The following is a 6,005-nucleotide window of genomic DNA, read 5'->3' as shown; positions in this document are numbered from 1 at the left end:
GCACCGTACACCAACTCTGTGTGCAAAAATCCCAGTGGGATGCAAGTCAAATAACAACAACAACCACAATACAACTAAGATTAAGGCCATCAGTCTAACTCCGTACTACAATAAACATTAACATGGCCAAAACCAAAAAAACTTTTCGAAATCACCAAAATAAAAGCCATAAATGCAATGTAACAGTGATCATAGGGAGTGTGACCGAATTTTTTACAATAAACTACATAAATAAATTATAACACCAAAATCTAGAGCCATATTTTAGGCCACTGAATAGCAGTGGCAGCTAGGGGTGTACAACTCCTCTAGAGCAGTTTTGAGTGAAGATCTCATAGGTAGTGATTCAAGTTGCAGTTTATTGGCAATAGCATTCCAGACCCTGGGGTCATGAATAGCAAAGGCCCTTCCTCCAGTTTTTGTACGGCAATATGGAATGTAAAGCTGGTAAATGAGCGAAGACCTGAGGTCAAATTTGTTCTTTGAAACAGAGAGGAGATCCAGTAGGTAGTCTGCGGAATTTTTCGTAAGTACATCGTGAATAAATAAGATCTGGTGCACAAGCAGTCGAACATTAAGAGATGTTAAGTTTGACCCAATGTAGAGATCACAGTGGTGAGTCTATGGGGCAGTGTTGAGTCTATGGGCAGTGTTGAGTCTATGGGCAGTGTTGAGTCTATGGGCAGTGTTGAGTCTACGGGCAGTGTTGAGTCTATGGTGCAGTGTTGAGTATATGGGCAGTGTTGAGTCTACGGGCAGTGTTGAGTCTACGGGCAGTGTTGAGTCTATGGGCAGTGCTGAGTCTATTATGGTGTAGTGTTGAGTCTATGGTGCAGTGTTGAGTCTATGGGCAGTGTTGAGTCTATGGGCAGTGTTGAGTCTATGGGCAGTGTTGAGTCTACGGGCAGTGTTGAGTCTATGGTGCAGTGTTGAGTATATGGGCAGTGTTGAGTCTACGGGCAGTGTTGAGTCTACGGGCAGTGTTGAGTCTATGGGCAGTGCTGAGTCTATTATGGTGTAGTGTTGAGTCTGTGGTGCAGTGTTGAGTCTATGGGCAGTGTTGAGTCTATGGGCAGTGTTGAGTCTATGGGCAGTGCTGAGTCTATGGGCAGTGTTGAGTCTATGGGCAGTGCTGAGTCTATGGGCAGTGTTGAGTCTATGGGCAGTGTTTATCAATTCTACAGAATCTGAGCCTCGCTCGCACTGCGTGTTCGCCTATCCGCACTACGATTTATAAAAGTGCCCTGCTAAGGCCTCACGTGATAACAGCCCCGCCGAGTCGCCTGCCCGTGATTCGAGGCACGGAACGTCGAATCTCCTCCTCCACCACGACCACACGAGGACATTGTTTTGTTTATAACCTCACCACGAAGGAGGATATAGCTCAAGACCCCCCCCCCCGACACCTACGCAGCGTTGCGCTGGTGAGTGCCGCGTTGAGGCCTATTCCGGGAGTGTCACCGGTCTCGGCTAGATTGCCCAGCCGGCCGAGGCGGCACTTTGGCCGGCTACAGATGCCGCTGTCATGCGATGGTCTCCATAGAGACCTGAAAGATGGTCTCTAGGTTATGTTGTGGGTTAGCAAGCTTCCAAAGGATGCGTGAAGGCTGCCGCTAGGCTTTTGTAACGAATCTTTGCTGCGTGTTTTAAACTTGAATTATTTGCAATGCACGCGTGTCAATGTGCTCTAGAGGAGTTGTACAACCCTAGCTGCCACTGCTATTCAGTGGCCTAAATTATGGCTCTAGATTTTGGTGTTATAATTTATGTAGTTTATTGTAAAAAATTCGGTCACAGTCCCTATGATCACTGTTACATTGGATTTATGGCTTTTATTTTGGTGATTTCGAAAAGTTTTTTTTGTTTTGGCCATGTTTTTGTTTATTGTAGTACGGAGTTAGACTGATGGCTTTAATCTTAGTTGTCTTGTGGTTGTTGTTGTTATTTGACTTGCATCCCACTGGGATTTTTGCACACAGCGTTGGTGTACGGTGCTATTTCAGGAATATTTTGATATTTTTTTCCTGTATTTTCTGTTTGCACAGTCACATAATCACTTTAAGATGTTTTCTTGTTCATGTTTTTTGTTTGTTGCGGTTGCACCCGATTCAAGAGCCGAATGGCTCACAGGGCTATACCAAATAAATGAACTATGAACTATGCGTCGCTCAAAGACTTCACTCGAGCGCGTCGTGTTCAAGCTCGCTTTGTCTACCTTAGGAGCTTACAAAGTGCCGCCCAATAATTTACCGTGCATCTGCCTCTTAGACCCGAGTGAATCGCTTGAACAAGTGCACATTCAGAAGCGTAAACTCTGCGAGTATCTCGTTTTGAATCTTGATGTGAAGCTTTCGTGACTGCAGTAATTCATATTCTTAGCTCTTTCGGTAAAGTCACGTTGAAGGGAAACAATTAAATAATAAAATGTATATAAAACAATAAAAATTATCGCGACGTTTCAACCTGATGACAACCGTTTGTGTTATGGTCGAAACGTCGTGAGAATTTTTATTGTTTTATATATATTTTATATATTTTATTGTTTCCCTTCAACGTGACTTTACCGAAAGAGCTAAGAATATCTCGTTTTATTCATTCTCCGTGTTTCCAAGGATTAAAAAAATTGCACATTCTCATTACCAATACATCGACCTGGCTGGTGGTCACAGTTGCCAGGAGCCCCTTTCCCTGTCGGCTTGACATTTTTTTCAACTCAATTGTTTTTTTACACAGCTCTTGGACAGACGTGCGGCAGTGTTGGTTTCTATCCTGGAAGGTGCTCTCACTCCAGGGGCTGTTTCATTGATGGGAAAAAAAACCTGAGCTGGGGCTGTAATCAATGTTGTTTTATTGATCTAGTTTAAAACATCAGCACGAACATCGGTGCCAAACTAACACGATGTGAGGCGCTAGATTTGAAGCTCTCGCGATGTGCAAGGATTCATACTCTTTGGATTTTTTTCGGTAAAGCCGCGGAGGTTAAAAAAAATCAAGTTAAACCCAAGTTAAACTTTAGCAGCCTTATAGTTTACAGCAGTATACTCTGCAAGGCAACCAGTTTGTCAGCTTAACTACTGCCTCCTGCCTCTGGTTCACGTGTGTAACGCTCTTCAACCTGCACACGGCCATCTCTCCGTCCCCAACCCCCTGCAGCATAACAGAAGGCGGCTTAACATTAGCCCCCCCCCACGGCCCTTCTTATCTCCCCCCCCCTTAACCTGTATACAATCTCGGGTGTCTTAGAGTTCTCTTCACCTGATTCAGCAATTTTGCCGTGACGGTTTCCACCTCAAGACGGAAGCTTGTGCTGCTGCCTCCGAAACGTCGTGATTTTAATTGAGTTTTTTTCCACTTATTTATTTTATAGATTTTTTTACCTACGTGACTTTAGCAAAAAAAAAACAAAGAGTCCAATGCGAGGAGGCGTTTCCCCCAACGTTCGTTTTCTGCGGTGGCAAAAAATGCAGCCTCTGCGAAACGATGAGAACCTAAACATTTTGCTCAACGCAGGAGGAACGTGTCCATCAGTGAGGGAGCCTTAGGCATGCATCCAATTGTCCCGTTGTGAAGGAGGAGGTCTTTAACCCGGCATGGTTGTCACCTGGTGTACAGGAGGTCGTGGGGTTTGATACCGACTCTGACACTCCCTGCTCTAACTTTGGAGTTGACGTTTCTCGCGCCCCGCAGCCGCGTGGATTTCTCTCCCAGAGTCCTCCGTTTTTTTCTCCTGCACATTCAGAAACGCCACACGTTTAGAGTATTTTGCCCTGAATGTCCACTTGATATCAGCCCACCGTTTATGGGCCAATGTCTCTTCTTAAAAAGAGCTATGTAGCACGGTGGTGTGCTTCGCGTGGCAAGATTAAACATTGGTTAGTTTTATTAGTATATATATTTTTTGAGTGATTTGTTTTACTCTTCCTGTAACTCTGCACTCACGCCGTGTTTTTGTTTTGTGTTTGTTGTCATGTTCTGACTCAGCGCCACAACTGGACATCTGTGAAAAAAAGAGCTTCGTAGCGCTTTGGATTCCTCCTCTTGCAGTCTAAATAAATATCATTCCCACTGCTCCTCCTACTCCCTCCCCTTCACCCCTCCTAGCCAAGTGAAGGAAGCCGCCAGGCCGACCATCTGCCACCCCCCCCCCCCAATGGAGACTTTCCACACCACCACCCGTTTAGTGGCCTTGCTGGTCGTTGTGCTGGGCGACCGTCACAACCCCTTCGCCCTGCCCCTTGACCGTGAGTAGCAAACAGCGCCGCTACCCCACTTGAGACGATGCCCCCTCTCAACGCTACTCCCACTAAAGGCCATCGACTAAACTCGACTCTTTTGACTTCACTAGGCAATGCCCACTGAGCTTCGACGTTCAAGCGGGGCCGAGTACTCGAAACACTTGTGGGTATCTGTGTGAGTAGTGTGTGGGTATCTGTGTGAGTAGTGTGTGGGTCTCTGTGTGAGTAGTGTGTGGGTCTCTGTGTGAGTAGTGTGTGGGTCTCTCTGTGTGAGTAGTCTGTGGGTCTCTGTGTGAGTAGTGTATGGGTCTCTGTGTGAGTAGTGTGTGGGTCTCTGTGTGAGTAGTGTGTGGGTCTCTGTGTGAGTAGTGTGTGGGTCTCTGTGTGAGTAGTGTGTGGGTCTCTCTGTTAGTAGTGTATGGGTCTCTCTGTGAGTAGTCTGTGGGTCTCTGTGTGAGTAGTGTGTGGGTCTCTCTGTGAGTAGTCTGTGGGTCTCTGTGTGAGTAGTGTGTGGGTCTCTCTGTTAGTAGTGTATGGGTCTCTCTGTGAGTAGTGTGTAGGTCTCTCTGTGAGCAGTGTGTGGGTCTCTGTGTGAGTAGTCTGTGGGTCTCTCTGTGAGTAGTCGATTCTGAGCGCGGCGCGGGGGGAGAGACGCCCGGAAGGACCCGGAGGGAGAAATCCACACGACCGCCACGGTGACGAGAGGCCAACGCGAGAAACAACCACTCCGAGCCGCAGAACCTCGCAGGCGAGAGGGAGAGAGAGAGAGAGGGTTCTGAAAATCGATTTTTTAAATATTTTTTAAAAACCCACTTTGTGCGAATCGCCTTCTACGACCCCCCCCCCTCCACGACTCGTAGGGGGGGACGCGGCAGCCCCCCGACGACCGCCTCACACAGCCAGCGCCCCGCAGATGCTGTCGGAGCCAGACAGGATATACAGGGCGAGAGAGGGAGAGGCGGTGTACATGGAGTGCTCGGTGTTGGCGTGGCCGCCCGCCACCATCCTGTGGTGAGACCGAACGCCGCGCCAGAGCGTCCGTCCCTCTCCGCCTCTCCTCTCGCTCTCCGCTCGCTGGAGACTCTTTTTGTTTATTTCACCGCCTGATGCCCACCGAGCCGTGCAGCTGTTTTTCAGAAGCTACCCGGCCATGTCGCAAACGACGGCCCTGACGACGAAGAGGCTCCTCGTTCATTCGGCACGCCGTCATCGCGCCTCGACGCTCCCTGTCGTGAGGGCTGTACGTGCCCTGAACTTCTTTCGCACCCTACGTGGCCAACCGTGCTAATCTGTGCCTCCGTGGACCTGGGTGTCCGTGGGTCTCTCTGTATGTGTACGTGCCCTTAACTTCTTTCGCACCCTACGTGGCCAACCGTGCTAATCAGAGGCACGGGAGCTGAGTCTGTTTTGTGAATGCCGCCAGCGGGTTTGCATGGCTGGCCACGTGCGGAGCGAAAGAAGTTCAACATAGAACACTCCCATAGACTTCAATGTTAAAGGCTCCCATAGACTTCAATGTTAAAGGCTCCCATAGACTTCAATATTAAAGGCTCCCATAGGCTTCAATGTTAAAGGCTCCCATAGACTTCAATGTTAAAGGCTCCCATAGACTTCAATGTTACAGGCTCCCATAGACTTCAATGTTACAGGCTCCCATAGACGTCAATGTTAAAGGCTCCCATAGACTTCAATGTTAAATGCTCCCACAGACTTCAATGTTAAAGGCTCCCATAGACTTCAATGTTAAAGGCTCCCATAGACTTCAATGTT

General features: G+C 48.0%; 1 long non-coding RNA gene across 1 annotated transcript; it reads left to right on the top strand.

Annotated features, from left to right (window-relative positions):
* The first annotated feature begins 1,040 nt into the window (after positions 1-1,040).
* On the top strand, positions 1,041-5,087 carry LOC142919519 (uncharacterized). Its single transcript, XR_012938304.1, has 3 exons — positions 1,041-1,424; positions 4,102-4,241; positions 4,346-5,087. It is a non-coding gene; the product is annotated as an uncharacterized LOC142919519 (long non-coding RNA).
* Positions 5,088-6,005: the final 918 nt, after the last annotated feature.

The sequence above is a fragment of the Petromyzon marinus genome, unplaced genomic scaffold, assembly GCF_048934315.1.
Source record: "Petromyzon marinus isolate PM22_M1 ecotype Great Lakes invasive population unplaced genomic scaffold, UKy_Petmar_22M1.pri1.0 PM_G_Scaffold_60, whole genome shotgun sequence".
Classification (NCBI taxonomy): Eukaryota; Metazoa; Chordata; class Hyperoartia; order Petromyzontiformes; family Petromyzontidae; genus Petromyzon; species Petromyzon marinus.
Note: the sequence above shows the minus strand (reverse complement) of the source record. Positions and strands in the feature narration are given on the sequence as shown.